Consider the following 17,890-nt stretch of genomic DNA (forward strand, 5'->3'; position numbering starts at 1 on the left):
AGGAATTCGATAGGCGTGGCTGGAGGTCTTTGGAAGGGGCCTTCGTCCTGCCGTAGACATAACCAGGCTTAAGAAAAAGATCGAGATAAAACGAAAGTCCCTCCCATAGAGTTCCAACCGCTGATATTTTGCAATGCGTGGGTCCATAAATTTCCCCAGAATATTTGACCTCCTTTTCATATCTTGGTGTTGTATTGGTTATAGTTTGTTCTCTAGTATCTATCCTAGAGAGTCTTACAACCAAAATTACCTTTATTTGTAGCACATTTGACTTGATTATTCATACCTTGCTGTAGCATTTATTATTGTTTGTTCTGTTTTATCTATTCTAGAGCGCCAAAATTGTAAGGAAAGTATGTCTAGCCAGCCTCCTAAAATCTTTGCAATGGGGATTGCATTATCAAGAAACAAAATCACTGAATAAATAAATAAATAATCCCATCCAGCGAGACATGTACAGGAAAATTGTATTTCACTGGCACTAGGAAGAACGCAGCCAACGCTTATACCGAGCTGCCTCTTGCTACATATCGAGCATATTATACAGATGTAGTAAGGCGAGCCGTCTAACTATACTCGGTGACAACTTAAGAACGGCACCGGAAGTTGCCGCTGTGCCTTATCACCGTAGCCGGATGTTTCTCCGCGCGGCGCAAGTAGGGCGTTACTGGGAATATTTTGAACATGGCGTGAGCCGTTCCCGTGATTTTTTGGACTTAATATGCTTATAAACGACTCCAGTGACGACAAACAAACTGCGTGACACAAGGCAGACGATATCACGCATTCATAGCAAACCACTTTCGAAACGCGCGCGCACTGACGTCACGGGTCCGGCGCTTTGGTGGAGTGATACACTACATGAGGTGGTGCCGTTCTTGAGTTGTAACCGAGTATAAATCGGGTAAGTCGGCTGATAGTCGGCAGGAGCGCGCTCCCCGGACGGGCGGGTCGCGACTGCGATTGCGTAGTACGCTACGCTAACGACCTAACGATGCGATGCTACACAGGCAACGGCTTGGAGCTTGCGGAATGCTCCTGCCCGGCGAGAAGGCAGCTTCCAAAATGGCTGCTGCTCCGGCTACGACGGCGGCAGGGTGCGAGAGAGCCGGTTCGCCGACTGAAATCGCCGACCGGGCCGTGTGTTTCTCATTAGGCGAGAACGTTTCTGTTATAGCAGGCATACCGGCCAGAAATGAACCAGCAAGGGCAACCCGGATGGCTCCGGAAGTGGGTGGCGGTGATCGTGTGCGTGTCGCAGTGGTGGAACGCGCGCACTGTTTGTGCGGCTCGGCGGCCTACACTTGGGGTATTCAAGAATGGACGCCTGCGCGCCGAGAGTGGCGGCCTTGACCAATGCGGTCCCGGAATAGGAACTGCACCTGTCCGGAGGGCCACAGGCCCTAACTCTCTTTTATTCTGATCAAAAATAAAGTTTCACTCCTCCTCCTCCGTCGCCGCACCCTGGGGTGTGAGTCAAGAACGTTGCGTTACCCTTGTGAAACGAGAAGGGTTTGTAGTTGTACTCCACAAATAAGAGGGAGTGAGCAATAAGAATGCTTCCTATATTTTGTTGAGTTGCTACACCCGAGTGAAGTGTATCACTAAACCGCCGTGTCAGCCTACCCGGTGTTTCATTTTGCGCGACGCATTAGCGTCTCACGCCATGCTCAGTAGTATTTGTCGCATGGTCCTGGCATACTAGAAAAGTGAATAAAATGAGTATGCTGAGCACTGCGTGTTGCTAGAAAACTTTGCGCTGCGCGGTTGAGCAAAACAATGGTGACGGGTGTATCGTATTTTCCCCTTATACTGACTCAAGTTAAGAGGGTCTTTTTTATCGTACTTTCAAGATTTTTACAATCGAAACCAGCGCTAATGCATTGCACAAAAAAAGAAAAACCTGCCACCTACAGCTCGCCTTGGACAACCACGTAAAAATTGGCAAATTTCGCATTGCGTTCAACAGATGGCGCCGCAACGGGTTAGCGCACGCAACAAAAACACCGTACACAAAAAAAGCAGCATCTCCAATCACTGCATGATGGCGAGGGTGCGGAGTACGGGATCTCGAAATGACATCCGAGTTGCGCCCTGAGTGGAATCCGATTTCCGCCCGGGCCGTCATTCCATTTGAGCCGTGATGCACCTTGATTATTCCCTAAATGAAACTGCAACTCACGGCTCAAATCGAAATTCGCTTGATTTTCGCTTGATGGTGGTGTGCGCACGGATGGACGCGGACGAACATTGGGAGGTCCTAAGGTACTCCGCACGTTACAGGCGAGGGAGTAAGCCGTTTGACTCTCGGGTGCTAACTAACGGTCGTTGCCCGGTGGGTAAGACGACTGACACTAACTCTATCTGGTCTACCAGACGCAGGCTCGAGTCCTACCGGTGCCTGTGTGATTTTTTGGGCTTGTAAATGCTATGCGCACGGACGCGGACGGGCATTGTGTGGTAATTAGTACTGCACCCCTGAAACTATTCATGGGGGCGTCGCGACGAGCATTCGCTCCCGTTTACGACAAGCAGCACGCTGAGGCCCGGAACACCTAACTGAATCTGTCTATTATCGCATCTTCCTTTCACGCCAACACGCCTGACTGCAACTGCAGTTTCCTGTTGGTGTCTGGCTTCAAAGTGTAGGCCGTTCTCGTTGCCGGTTCGCCTGTGTCGGCTCGAAGGTCAACGGGCGCTTAACTGAGAACGGCATCCTTAACCACGCGCAAACCCTACGGTTCGGACGAAGGAATCGGCAGCAAAACACCAGCTTTAATCTCCCTTCTCTAGGGGGCGAGAAGAGGACCTGACCAACGCCGCCTGTACCAACATTGCCTAACGCGTCGCCCGCTTTCCAACGGGAGCAGTAGGGACGCTTAGTTCAGGCACTCATCCGCTATGTGGCGCGCGCCGGCGGACGTTCCACCTTACGTAACTGCTCGCGAGTCGCGAACGCTGCGCCCACTTCTACGACGCGTGTCTGTCAGCTTGCCTGTTTGGTTGCAAGAGCCGTTTTGCTCACACCTTAGCCGTGACGGGGCGCTAGTTCAGGGGTGCACTGGGGATCTCATTCAACGTGTCGCTCGCTTCATACCTGCTGCATTTTTTGACAAATGACTGACGTAGGCGGAACTGAAATAGCGTAAGAACATTAATTGTCGGATAGACAAATGGCAAACATAGAAACGATATTTTCGGATGGTACAGCGAGTACTTTACTGATATATTTCTCCCTGGAGGATTTAGGGAAGAAAAAATGTGTGTACATCTTCTGTTCAAGCGCTCGCTTGTACCATTACTTCCCAAAAATATGGCGTGCTTGTAAATTTCAGGAGATTATAGAAAATAAAAGGATAAGCAGTTGAGCATCCAGCCATGCTGTAAGGGCGCTGCTACAGTACAGTCCTCAATTTTAAAACTATGTGCCGATGCGGAGTGCGAACAGCGTGGAAAAAAGAAGGCCGAAACACAGAGGGGACAGAGGGGGATGCCCCACTCAGAAAATTTCGGGGTCCGTGATCCCAGTACGTTAAGCGCGCAAAGCCGGCATCAGCCTGCGGTACCACGAGTGGTTTTGCGTCCGCCGTGGCTTAGGCGGTTTTGTCAGCGTCAGACCAAGACAGACAGGTATATGATAAACAAGAAGGCGTAGGAGCGCCGCCTGGGGAACGCTAGAAAAACTGTCAACTATTTTGCATACTTTCCGAGAAGCGGCGCTGGCTGGCGGACATGAAAGCACGTAGGAAGGCTACGGAGCGGGAAAGGATAGGAGAGAGCAGCAGGCGAGTGGCTGTTTGGCCATTTTTCGTTCATGCGTCAGGTAATGATTATACAGGCGGCGTTGACCTGACCTACAAGACCACTGCGCCCTCGGTCGGCGGGTCTGGGAACCTGCTCCTACCACTGCGTGACGGACGACCTTCACGAAAGTCACGAAAAGGCTTGACTTACAACAGACCCGCTGCTAAAATCTAAAACGCACTAGAAATGGTATTAAACGGCTCTCACCAGGGTGGAACCCCGAAAAGGGTGACTTACTGATCTCCTTAACTGAGCGTTCTGATGGTAGTCAGTTACTGCAAAAGGGTGATTATATACGCGATGCCATACAATTCGAGCAGTATGGCAATTCAACATTCTAAAGTTGATATGGTAGTCTAGGAACGATCTTCCGAATACCCCAGACGGCCGCTGAATGCAGTGTCGCGCCGCAACTTGCCCTTGCTCCCGCGTTGTGATTTCTTCGTGTCAACAACTAATCGCGTCGGTTTAACTGCAATATAGTAAGGGACAACGTGCATAGCCTCTATTAAAGGCTGAATCACCTAGAGTGACTTTTGTTTTTTTTTTTAGTTAAGAGGTATCACGCATTTTAGCTACACATGTATCGTGGTTTGGAGGCAGCCACCTAAAAAAGGTCACATTTATAAGTTTCTGACCGTCCGGTGCACTTTAAATGAATCATTACGACACTCAATGCCCAGTTTGGGCATTCAGAAGAAACGACTTCAAGCCAATTTTATGATATATATTTGTCGAGCTCCTTACAGAACTGGATAACGCAAGTTTCGAAAGTTTAATGCAGCGAACGACCAAACTTGCCAACCCCATACGGTTCCCTCCAAAGAGAAATGGGAGCGATCCCCCAGCGGGAGCGGTAAGCTTCAACATTCGGTACGTCAAACCTCATGCTCACAACTTCCACGACGTAGGCTTTTTTTACGAGCAGCGGCTGTTCGGACGTGCCCTTGAGCTCCGCAGCAACCAGCAAAACCTTGTGCGCAATTCCTAGCCAAAATATTGCAGGCACATCAGGCGCGGCGAACTAGCTGAATGCAGTATTCGGGGTTTTCAGTTTCGGTTTTGGTTTGACGTCGACCGATTCTACCACCAGGGGGCTAGCCCTGGGTATATATTTCACGTGACTAAATAAACTGTTCTCTTTTGGCTTGACTCTTTCACCGGGCGTTTGTCTCCTGCTTCGCCCTTCGGGGCCGTCACCGACGCGACACTACACTGAACAAGCTGAAGTGTTCAGCTAGCTGAAGAAGTCCATGCTGTACATTGCAAGGAATAATTTTTATTCATTATCACGGACAGATTGACGGATGTTCATAATATTCAAGTCGTCCAAAGCCTATGTTTCTAGGAAAAAACCGTGCTCCCTGCCACTTGTATCCAAGTTTCAAGTTCCACCACCGTATCGGTCTCGGAGAGCCGAACCAAAACTAGAGGTTAACTAGAGGTTAGAGGATAGAGGTTAAAAACTAGAGTAGAACTCTGTCTACTAGGGTATCCGTGCTTCAAAAATCACAAATGGCGGGGAGGGCTTTGCGTATCCCAGCTTTTGTGTGGTGGCAATGTAATCTAGTAGTAAATGGTCCCGATAACAAACATTGGCTGCAAGCCTTGGCACAGCTGAAAATCAGAGTAAAAAGAATAATCGGCTTGATTGCGCTCGCCTCGGTATAGCTATTAGAGCTGTGCACGGGCCGAAAATTTGGGCCCAAGCCCAGCCCGGGCCCGGTGCTGATCGCAGTAGGCCTGGCCCGACCCGACGAAGAAGGCCGACGGGCCGGCCCAGCCCGGCCCGAGACCTTAACCTTATCCAACCCAAATACCGTAGGAGCCGTTTGGAAGCGAAAACTACCTAAAGGCGGTAAAATGCATCTCAAGGGAAATGATAACAGGCCAAACCAACATTAAACGGGCAAAACAACCCCAATTCAACATAACAATCATGCACATATCCCTACCGCAGCTGTCCTTCGCTCAGCTACATACGAAAGAATTGAAACCGACATAAAGGTGACCGAGCCACCAAACCTAAAGATCAATCAAAAACCCCCCAACCACGGACAAAATCATGGTAATATTGAAAAATATTTAAGAAAAGTAGCCGAAACCGAAATAGCCCAAACCACTGAAAAGTAAAAAAAAAGAGCTGGAGCTCACCTAACGGGAAAAAAACCACCCGGCATTTTGTGTTGAATTTCATAATGTTCCATAAATGCATTAAAACAAGCAATTAAAAATAGAATGGCACCTTGGGCATTTGAACTTGATTCTTGTGATTGCTATCCAGAAATCGAACCTGTATGCCAGGGGACCAGCCGGTTCGTGTTTGTTTAAACAGGGTGTGTAATTGCTTTGTTGTTTCGTCCGTAGACGTTTCTTTTCTGAAGAGTACTTAGGGCTGTCGGACTCGGTGCCTTCTTTTTATCGAGACGCAAAGTACACACGTGCATCTATGCACATTTTATCGTTGCCGCTTCACTACATTCTCTACCGACTCATATCGCTTATCTATAAAGCTTCAAACATATTAAGTTTTACAGTTTAGGTGGCTGTTGCCACTTTTAAACCACCCTACTCCCTTGTTGCGCTTTTCCTTTCGTCTTCGTCTGCCGGCCACGACGCCCGAGGGCACAGGCCACCTCCTACCACCTGCTGCTCTAGCCACGATGTTTTCCCGCCGAAGCGAAGAGAAAAACTTAAATTGAATTGTCACCTCAGTCTTTGACAGCTTCACTTTGGTTGGCTCAGAGAAGGAAACGCAACTCTTAATATGGCACTGCTACAGAAAACAGATGGAGACACAGGTTTCTCTGGCAGTGTTTGCAGTTTGTGGTGTAGTGGCGCCCTCTAGTGGAGCGCCCGCTCACTGTGTGCGCTTGGTTGTATTAATTGTAACTAGATGTCGTTGCTGTGGTCGTACGTGACGGGTCACGTGCGTATGCGTCTCGGTGTCGTCTTGTCGAACAATAAACGTTCTCTTTGGGTTTTGGTCTTGGTACGAGCAGGCCGCACTCTTTCTTCTTGGGCTTGTGGGTGGGCCCGGCGGCCGGCCTTCGCTCCCGTCGCTGCCGAGGCCGCTCGCCGTCGCCCACGACACAACATCTTTTTGGCGACGAGGATGGGATCATTTTCTTCTGCTGCGACGACATCGTCGACGGGTCCGGCAGAATGAAAACGTGAGTGCGTTTGACCTCGCTCGAGTGTGACTGTCCGGCGCGTCTGGCGTCGCGAGGCCTAGCGTTCTTTGTGCTGACGCTTGTCGAACCGTCGTTTAGGCCTCGCCCTACTTCGTTCTTCTGCTTCTGCTCCTGCATCTCTCTCCTTCCTGCTTGGCAGCATGGGCCTCTTCGATAACCTGCCCGTTTTCCTCGAATTGCCGGGGCCGCCTCCGATTCCGTGGCATAACTGGAAAAAATTGTTTCAGGCCCATCTCGAGGCGGCTGGCGGCAGCGACTGGAATGACGGACGACGCGCGTCGGCGCTCGTCAGTGTGTTGGGTAGGGAGGGGCAACGAAGGTATTTTGCTGAGGCGGAGCAGGACGAAGCAAGGAGGGACGCCGCCAGTAACGTGACCGACGCTAATGTAACCAGCCCTATCGTGACCGACTCCGCGACCGACTGTAGTGTGACCGCATCCTCGGCTCCGGCCATTTCGAAATTCGACCAACTTTTGGAGCAGCTGGACCGGCTCTTCGCTGCGTCCACAAATACGCTTGTTGAACGACATGAGTTCACAAGCCGTCGTCAATTTCGGGGGGAAAGTTTTTTAGAATACGTGACCGCTCTAAAGGAGAAAGCCGTACGTTGCAAGTTCGGGCTGACGTACGCGGAGCGCGTCCGAGATCAAATCATACATGGAACGTCTAACCCCCAGGTTAGAGAAAAGCTGCTCGCACATGGCGAAAGGTTGTCTTTGGAGAAAGCTGAAGAGATTGGTCGGAGTTTTGAATCTTTGTCGTTGGCGAACCAAGCCTTCGGTTCGCATCAAGTACAAGCAGTAGGTCGACGAGGAGAAGGTGGCGTCGCGGAAGATGACAGTCGGGGAAGCCGCCGCGCTCAAGATGGCGGCTTGGAGAATCAAGATGGCATGGGCCGCCGGGGAGGCCGGCGCGCTCAAGATGGCGGCACAGGAATTCAAGATGGCCTGGCCAGCCGGGGAGGCCGTGACGTCATTCCACCGGGTTCGGGAAGGCAAGATGGTGGCCTCCAAGATGGACGTTTCCATCCGCAGTCAGCTGTAGAGTTCCGCGGTACAGTTCAGCAGAAGAAGTTTCCAGGCAAGCTTCAGTTGTGCGAACGATGCGGAAATAAATGGCATAATTCAGCATTTCAAAATTGTCCAGCCCGAAATCGGCGCTGCAACTCTTGTAATAAGTGGGGACATTTCGCATCGATGTGCCGTAAGCCGGCACCAGTGCATCGAATTTCTTCGAAGGAAGCTACGGGATCCGCTTCGACACCGGAACCTGTAGAGCATCCAGCATCCACGGAGATCAACGCACCCGCAAGATCTTCCGTCTTAACAGTCAGCACTTCTTCTAGAAAGGACTTAGTCGTCCAAGCTGAAGTCAGCGTCAACAATCCTCCAAGAAAGGACTTAGTCGTTCAAGCCGAAGTCAGCGGATTGACCATGCAACTCTTAGTCGATACCGGAGCATCCGTGTCGTTGATGACTGTCGAAGATTTCAAGCGTCACTTCAGTAAACAGCATGCGCTGTCCAAGGCTTCCGTCAACTTGTGGAATTTTTCCAAACAACGTATCGGCATCCGCGGCTCATTCCAAGCTCCTGTTCAAGTCTTGCAACGGTCTTGCTCCGTCACATTCTACGTCACCGACAAAGGGACATCTCTTTTGGGGCTCGACGCCATCCAGCAACTGGGCATTCAGATCGACGGTGCGTCTCTTACGTGTCGACTAGCATCGGTGTGTGCAGTGCAGTGTCCCGTGAACGTGCCCCCGGGTTTCGAACATCTCTTCAACGGCGAGTTGGGTCTTGTCAAGGACGTCTCGCATAAGATCCAACGGCGGCCAGGTGTGACTCCAGTTGCATCTAAGCTACGAAGATTGCCTCTTGCTCTCCGTGATCCAGTGTCCAGCGAGCTGCGACGCCTCGAGGACAATGATGTCATTGAGCGTGTCGACGCCTCGGAGTGGGTTTCGCCACTCGTCGTCGTCCAGAAAAAGAACGGGGACATTCGGCTGTGTGTGGACCTCCGGGAACCGAATAAGGCAATTATCATTGATGGGTATCCTTTACCGCATGTTGAAGAGCTGTTGCAGATGTTTCATGGTGCTGTTTGTTTTTCTAAGCTTGACTTGGCGTCGGCTTATCATCAGTTGTTGCTGGAAGAGGGCAGTAGGGACTTAACTACTTTCGTGACTCATGAAGGTTTATTCAGGTTTAAGAGGGTGTGTTTTGGTCTGGCGTCGGCGCCTGCGGTTTTTCAAAAAATGATGTCTCAGATCTTAAAAAATTGCAAAAATGTTGTTTGCTATCTTGATGATATTCTTGTGTGGGGAAAGACTCAAGCTGAGCATGACGCGAGCCTGGTTGAAGTCTTAACATGTATAGCAAACATTGGCATGAAGTTGAACGACAAATGTCTTTTTTCGGTCAAGGAACTTGATTTTTTGGGTCACAAGATTTCGGCTGAGGGCATCTCACCTTTGGAGAGCAAAGTAAAAGCTATAGTTCATGCTCCCGCTCCTACGGACATAAAGTCACTGCAATCATTTTTAGGTCTTGCAGGATACTATGCTAAGTTCATAAAGAACTATGCAGAGATAGTTGAACCACTTCGCCTCATGCTCAGGAAGGGTCAGACGTTTTGTTGGTCTGATGATGCTCACCGCAGTTTCGATCAGTTGAAAGCGTGCCTCACATGTTCTCCGGTTGTGAAGGTCTTTAATCCTGACTTGCCTGTTGTAGTAACTACCGACGCATCTGATGTGGGAATCGGCGCGGTACTACAGCAGCGGTATGGTTCTCGGCTTGAAACCATAGCCTTTGCATCTAGAACTTTGTCGGAGACTGAGAAAATACTCTGTGGGAGAGCGCGAAGCGCTGGCTTGTTTGTTCGCGTGTGAAAAGTGGCACATTTTTCTTTGGGGCAGACGGTTTACACTTAGAACTGACCATCAGGCTGTAGTTGCTTTGTTAGCCGCAGGAGACTCAGGTCGGAGACCTTTAAGGATTTCACGGTGGTCAGCTCGTCTGCTGTACTACAATTTTGACATCGAGTATTGTAAAGGGTCAGAAAATCTGGTGGCTGACGCTCTATCGAGATTACCCATTCAGACCGGTCAAGAACTTGTTAAGGAGGAAGAGATAGTGTCATTAGTAACATCAGTAGTCGATAAAGAAACCGTGCAGCTGGCAACGAAGGCCCATGTGACGTTGCAGAAGGTAGCAGAGTATGTGTCAAAGGGTTGGCCTGATAAGAAAAAGGTACACAGTGATTTAACTGCTTACTTTCATGTAAGGGATGAACTTTCTGTTGTGGACGGATTACTCATGCGTGATGACCGTGTAGTCATTCCTTGTGTACTGGTACCTACGTTTCTCGAGTTAGCACATGAAAATCATCAAGGAATAGTACGAACGAAGCAACTTCTCCGGGAACGTTACTGGTGGCCTCAAATCGATCGCAATGTTGAAGAACATGTAAAGCATTGTCACGTTTGTCAGCTGGCAGACAAGTCTGCTAAGCCTCATGCAGCTCCGTTGCAGCCAGTGGAATGGCCTGAAGGGCCTTGGCAAAAGTTGGGAATGGACATCGTCGGTCCGTTAGATGTGTCGTACCCCCGATTTCTTGTTACACTAGTCGATTACTACTCTAAGTGGCCTGAGGTTCTGGGCACAAATTCCATTTCAACTGAGGATGTCATTAAGTTGTTGGACTGGTCTTTCAGTCGGGAAGGGCTCCCTGAGGTTTTAGTGACGGATAATGGACCCCAGTTTGTCTCCAAACAAATGCAAGAGTATCTAAAGGAAAAAGGTATCCGCCACGTGTTCTCGTCGAATTATTACCCTCAAGCTAACGGCCAGATTGAACGGTTTAACAGAGTTCTCAAAGAACATTTACAGGTAGCCAGACTTGAAGGCAAGGATGCTTCGAAAAGCATTACACAATTTCTTGGGTCGTATAGGGTCACACCACATTCAGTGACAGGTCTTTCTCCAGCTTTTTTGCTGCATGGACGTCAGCCTCGTTCCAAAGTGGATATTAGCAACTTCAGGATACGTAAAAGGGCAGCAGAATCGGACAATTTCCTGCCTCATGTTCGGAATCAGGTATTCACGAAGCAGCATAAAGCTAAACAGTACTTTGACAGAAGGAAAGGTGCGCAGCAGACCCGCATAAAGGTGGGAGATGTCGTGAAGGTAAAATTCCGTAAGCAAAGATTTCTGAAGTATAGTAAGCCGTTGACAGTGCAAGCTCAGGTTGCACCTTTCACCTTTAAGCTCAGTGATGGAAAGATCTGGAACGCTTCAAAACTCACAGTCGTTCCGAAGGGAATCGAGGTTGGCTCAGCACCGTATTCCTTTGACAATGTTGAACTCTCGTCGAGGCATAAAGAGTTTTTGTACTCTTTGTCTAACTTGGACATTTGTGACAGTCAGTCCCCTAGTCTACAGTTGTCAGAAGGGACAAGCCCCAGTGTTCAGACAGACCCTGATCTGTCGGAGGTTTCTACCAGTGCAAGGTCTGAATCCATTGTCCCTCGGGAACCATTAGAATGTCAGGAAAAAAATAGTGAACAAACAGATCCAAATAGCCATGTAGACAACACAAGGGAAAATGAGGGGGCTTCTGGATCGTCAAATAATGCAAGTTCAACGTCTACGCGTCCGCGCCGTAAGACTAAGCAGCCTCAGTGGCTTCGCGAATATGTGCAGTAAGGGGTATACGTACAGTTCATGCTTTGCGTCATGTTGAACGTGTCATGTCTGTGTTGAATCGTATATCATCATTGAAAGTGTTTTGGACGGGTTTTTTTTCTGGGACTTTAGAGAACTGTCGTGAGCGAAGATGTTTTTTGGACGGGTTTTTTTGGGGGGACTTATAGAACTGTCGTGAGCGACTGATAGCCTGTTGTGTGAGTCAAGTGAAAGGAAGATGCAGACATTCTTCAAAGCACGGGAGAATGATGTGGAGTGTGCATTTAAGATGCTGTATGTATTTCGCAGAGTGTGGGAACTTCTTTTGCACGGGAAGATGATGTGGTGTAGTGGCGTATTTCGCAGAGTGTGCGAACTTCTTTTGCACGGGAAGATGATGTGGTGTAGTGGCGCCCTCTAGTGGAGCGCCCGCTCACTGTGTGCGCTTGGTTGTATTAATTGTAACTAGATGTCGTTGCTGTGGTCGCACGTGACGGGTCACGTGCGTATGCGTCTCGGTGTCGTCTTGTCGAACAATAAACGTTCTCTTTGGGTTTTGGTCTTGGTACGAGCAGGCCGCACTCTTTCTTCTTGGGCTTGTGGGTGGGCCCGGCGGCCGGCCTTCGCTCCCGTCGCTGCCGAGGCCGCTCGCCGTCGCCCACGACACAACACAGTTCAAAGTGTTCCATCTTGAAAATTTCTTTCCGCCCGAACTTAGAGGTGGAAACTAGTCACGCTGAATTGTCATTCGTTGTACTTCCCTAGGCGGTGTGTCGCTGAGCCGCATGTGTTGCTCAGTTCATCCCAAGGCATGCAGTTGCAGATCTCTCGCACTTCCCTGCTTACGATAGGCGCACATGTACCTCAGGGCCTAACGATAAGTCAATGTAAAAAGAAACCTCACTCGTGCTATTACCGCGTCAGCAATATGTAGTTTCTTTGATATAGAAAACCTAGGTATTGCTTAACTGTGCCGGGCCAGGCCGGGCCGTCAGGACGGCCCGGCGCGTCCGAAGCATTTACATTTCGGCCCGAGTCCGGCCTGGGCCCGGGTGATAAGTAAGTCGGGTGGCCCAAGCCCGGCCCGCGGGCCGGACCGGGCCCGGGCTTTTGGGTAAGCCCGAACCCGTGCACACCTCTAATAGCCATCGCAAACATAGCGTCGCAAGCAGCACAATAAATCTGAAGTATTTTCGTGCATCCTGCGTCAACATGCACCACTTCACCCTATCCTCTAAAACAGTGAAATCGGTGATGAATTGAAAATTTTGAGCCTCTTATACGTAGAGCTGTTTTTTGAGGTCTTTGCTAAAAATGACCTGAACGCCGCCGCACACTCCAGTTTGTAGGGTAAAGTGTCAGGTAGAAATTTCGAGTTACTACCTAAAAAGAACTACCCATAATTAGAAAGGTAAAAAGCGCCGTAAATTAAACTTGCAGTTGCGTATTGGTATTGTCCATGAGTAACCCTTCAAACAAAACAATGCGAACATCGTATAACATGAATCTTATTTCACGCACGCTAGTGAAACAATACAAAAAGCGCTGATTGCAGGACGTTGACTGTAAAATGGTGTCAACCGTAAGCCGACTACGGCAGTGTTTCTCTCTGGAGGTGGTGACATCACGCATCTCCTAGGCAGGGTCTTTATGTTAACCTTACGTGCACACTTTCGTTCAACCCGCCGCGGTGGCTCAGTGGCTAAGGTGTTGCGCTGCTGAGCACGAGGTCGCGGGTTCGATTCCCGGCCGCGGCGGCCGCTTTTCTGATGGAGGCGAAAAGCAAAAACGCCCGTTTGTACGACATTTCGGCGCACGATAAAGATCCCCAGGTGGTCAAAATTAATCCGGAGCCCTCCACTACGGCGCGCCTCATTGCCTGCGTTGCGTCGGCGCGTTAAACCCTGCAATCAATCAATCACACTATCGTTCACATGGTAGGACTGCGCAACTCATGACAATAATGACAAGGGGGAAACAGGCTGTTAAAATCTACCTCTGCTCGAAAGCACAGAAGGCAGGAAGCGCTCACCTTTCAGAGCCCACTCCTGCGTTGGGCAGGTAGCTTCCACTTCTTCCCTTGTACGGCTTGGCACATACCCACCCCGGGGAAGAAATAAAACAGAAAAATTGGTGGGTAATTACTCCGGACTCTGTGCGTAAGTGAATGCTCAATTTATGCGGGTTTGATTCCCTTTCATGGTCCGGCCTGCGAAACAAATTGCGACAAGATAATAACGGTGTAAAAAATGAAGGAAGCTCACGCTAACGCGCAAGACTTGAAGGTAGCGATGCTTTACGCAACCTTCACGACCACCACGACGGCTAAGTCCACGATTGGCGCCGATTTGCTTCTCCTTCGCTGCCGCCACGACGATTACTTCATCAATGTTGTTACGAGTATGAGCTTCGTTTTTTTTTTTTCTTTTTTTTTAAGTGATACTCTTGGACATCACCTTGGAGGGGCGTACGCTAAGACCTGTCTTTGCAGTTCCGGCCAAGTGTTGCCACGATGTTGGCCAACGCTGGAGTTTTTTTTTTTTTTTCTTTGCAAATCTTGGCCGATCTCACTAATCCGATATTCTTGGCTTGGGTAACGTGCGCCATTGGCGCTGGGCGGTCCTCGCAAGGCATGCGCACGCCCTCACTAGCGCCCGGCATTTTCTCGGTTTTCTGAACTGCCGGGTGGTCACCGCAATCTTGGCCAATCTCTAAGTGGGTATGCTTGACTTGACAAACTTGCGCAGGGGACGCTTGGAGGTCATCGCGAGACACGCACGCACGAGCGCGAGGCGTTCTCTTTGTTTTGTTAACTGCCGGGCGGTAGCCGCGATGCCCGCGTGCACGTGCACGCGCTTGCAATTTTTTGGTATTTTTAGCTGCGGTCATGGAAAATTACGATTTGCTAAAGAGCTTTGCTCTTAAAATCAAGAATAAACTTTAGGACAAAATATAAACCCTTGCCGTGGTGTGGTGAATGCGCAAGCAGTATTGTCCAATGGCCCAACGTGTGATCAAAGCCTCATCATGATCAATTTTTTTGCATATTTTTCTTTCTCGCCCTTGTTACGGCTGCGTCCCGCAACCTACCTGGGTTATAATTACGTAGACGTATCGCAACATCAGCGAAACGTGTAGCCTTACGACATGCCGAGCCTTGTTGAACTGTTTGTACACCAAGCAGCGGGTATGATGTGACAGCGCTAGAGATCAAAGCGCAACGTTAGGGTCCAACCACGTAGATGCGGAATCCTCCATGTACTCGGTCATGTACTTGGAGTACGGGCTCGTAGAAGTGCGTACTCGGGTGTAGATGGGCGGAGAGCTTGGATTAGTTTACGTGGGGAAGGATATAAGATGCAAGGTTGCGTACACTCACTGAGTGGTTTTCACGCGCCTTTCAGGTCTCTTTTATAATATTGATGTCGAACGTTACCGTATACTTGATTTCAATATGTAGTTTTAAGCAGAAAAAGCTTCGTGAATCAGCGAGCTGAAAATCAGCGCATGTAAAAGAACACGCCGGGGAGTGGCTGGGCCAATACGAAGCGTTTATTGCGATAGCGCGGGTTAATAGAGAGTTTTAGTACAGCGTTTGTTGCCCTTGCGTACGCTAAACGCTAAATTTTTGCGTCCCACTACGTAAACACCGCGAGCGGAGTTTTAGTAGAGCGTCTTATCAGTTTTGCGTAGCGGCACGCTAATGCATACGGCGCTATCTGTCTAATGTTTTCCGAAACGACTCGCCGGCTGATTTGCGAGCGGAGTGCCGAAGTGCTTGGAGATTTTACGACTATCCAAACAATTGTGAACAAACGCTTTCCCGTTAGTATTGATTGCAACATGGCCACAGCATGGCATGAATATTCTCTTACCTGAGTACGTTCCATAAAGACACCGTTGAAGTCCCGCGGAACTTCTTTCGTGCAATCGCACAGAACGCCCTGAGCCGAATGCCCGGGTTTGACGCATACCTTTCATTCAACTTCAAAACAATCCAGAGATGCGTTTCGAACGAACACAACGTCACGACATGCGTTGCAAGTCTGAACTGCGATACACCGGCGATCGGTTGCCTCCTCCTGCCCGTCGTAGATTCGGCACTCACCTCGCGCGCGGTTTGCGGGGTGGAACAGCAAGTCACTTAACTTTGGCCTTCAAGCCGAGAGGGCTTTTAGCCACGCACACTGTACATACCCGATGCGAGGTTGAGTCGTACGTCGCTCGAGAAAGATAATCCAGAACATGGGAAGCACTGTCCACCCGCAGAAACACAACGTCGCATTTCATCGCGAACGAGCCCACAACACACACACACACACACACACACACACACACACACACACACACACACACACACACACACACACACACACACACACACACACGCACGCACACACACACACACGCACACGCACGCACACACACACGCACTCGCGCAAACGCACACGCACACGCACCGCTTCGGTCGCTGGCCTGGCTAAAAAGCTTCGTTCGGGCAGTCGGCGATGTCACGACGATACGGAGCTGCGCGAGGGGCGATGTGCTAAGCACTCGACGTATTTAAAAACACAGGGGCAAAGAACTTGGTTCATCGGGAGCAAATTACTGTCGACATAAAAGCGGAATCGTGAATGCTTGCCGGGCTACTTTCCGCCATGTTGGAAACGCAAGCGGCCTCCCGTACGCACGCCATTTCGCCGAAATAGCGTACGCTCGGCTTCCGTCCGCTAAACGCATATGCGGCTTAACGTACGGCGCATGCACAGTGAGAACTACGCAAAGAAATAGCGTTCGCTAACTGTTTGCGTACGGTTGCGTACGTTATTCTAAAACTCTATAATGTAGCGTTTTGCGAGAGGGGTCAAGAGGGAGGGAAGGAGAAGGAGCAGTGGTGATAACGGCGGCTTCGGCTGGCGTGACGTCAAAGATACATCATTTCGCTCCCCCTACGGTGAGTAACGGTCTGGTGGTTTGCGTTGCCGGCCCGACCAGCGCAACACCGGAGTTGAGGTGCTCCCGGCGATCTCGTTGCTTGTTGGCACTCCCCTCGGTGTTCCTCCTGCTAGGGGTCCGCCGGCAGTTTCCTGGCACCCGGAGTCACTGGCTTCTTCCTGGTCGTGCTCCAACTCCTGTGGCTTCATTTGGTCGCTGTGGCGCCGAATGGTTTCCATCTCCAGACCGTCTGCATTCACTAGGCGGGCTCCGTCTGTCGATGTAATGCTGGCTGGAGTCCACTGCTCGCCTCGCCCGAAGTTCCTCACCCAGACTGGCTCACCGGGCTGCCACACATCGAGGGGGGGACGGTCAACTGGCGAGGGCGGAACGGATACTGCGTTGTCCAGCCTGGAGCGAAGATCGTCGCCCATTAGGAGTTGCGCTGGTGTCTGGCCCCCGGCCTGCGGCGTCGTGCGGTACCTGTGCAGAATCCTCGCCAGGCGGTTTTTCAGTGACCCCTGCACATTCTTCTTCGAAGAAAACTTGACACTACGAACAGCCCTCTCCGCGAGCCCATTGGACTAGGGTTGATACGGGGCTGTTCGGAGGTGTACTATGGTATTCAGCTTCATAAAATTGCGAAATTCCCAACTCGTAAGCTGTGAGCCATTATCGGATACCAGCGTCCGGGGCAACCCGACTGTACTGAACAAGGTGCGCAGAGCCTCTATGGTGGCGTGCGTGGAGAACTCTTCATGGGTATCGCTTCTATCCACTTACTGTGTGAATCCACCACAATCAGTAGCATGTGACCATCGATCGGCCCCGCAAAATAGATATGCAGCCTCGACCAACGCTCATCCGTTTCCGGCCGTGCAACAGCGGGTTTCTTGGGGCATAGGGTCAGCTTGGATGCAACTGAGGCAGGACTTAACCATGTGCTCAATGTCCTTATCGATCCGGGGGTACCACATCAAGGAGCGCCCTAGCTGCTTCATTGAGCAAATTCCTTGATGGGTATCATGCAGCAGACGTAACATTACTGCTCGGGCATTCTTAGGGACGACCACTCGATGGCCTCAGTAGAGAAGCCCGTAACTCCCCGTTATCTCAGCCTTCCTGTTGAAGTATAGCATCAAGTGCTGATCCTCAGGCCCCAAATTTCGTGGCCACTCCTCCTGCACCCATTGTTGCACCTTTGCTAATTCGTCATCGAGCGCCGTGAGAGTGACCAGTTGCTTCGCAGACATGACACCATCATTGAGGGT

At 50.3% G+C, this 17,890-nt stretch overlaps 1 long non-coding RNA gene across 1 annotated transcript; it reads left to right on the top strand.

Moving 5' to 3' along the window:
- Window positions 1-6,796: 6,796 nt before the first annotated feature.
- On the top strand, window positions 6,797-9,262 carry LOC144153927 (uncharacterized). Its single transcript, XR_013319412.1, has 2 exons — window positions 6,797-6,977; window positions 7,226-9,262. It is a non-coding gene; the product is annotated as an uncharacterized LOC144153927 (long non-coding RNA).
- Window positions 9,263-17,890: the final 8,628 nt, after the last annotated feature.

This window comes from Haemaphysalis longicornis, unplaced genomic scaffold, assembly GCF_048455015.1.
Source record: "Haemaphysalis longicornis isolate Haplotype H1 unplaced genomic scaffold, Haemaphysalis longicornis Haplotype H1 scaffold_9, whole genome shotgun sequence".
Taxonomy (NCBI): Eukaryota; Metazoa; Arthropoda; class Arachnida; order Ixodida; family Ixodidae; genus Haemaphysalis; species Haemaphysalis longicornis.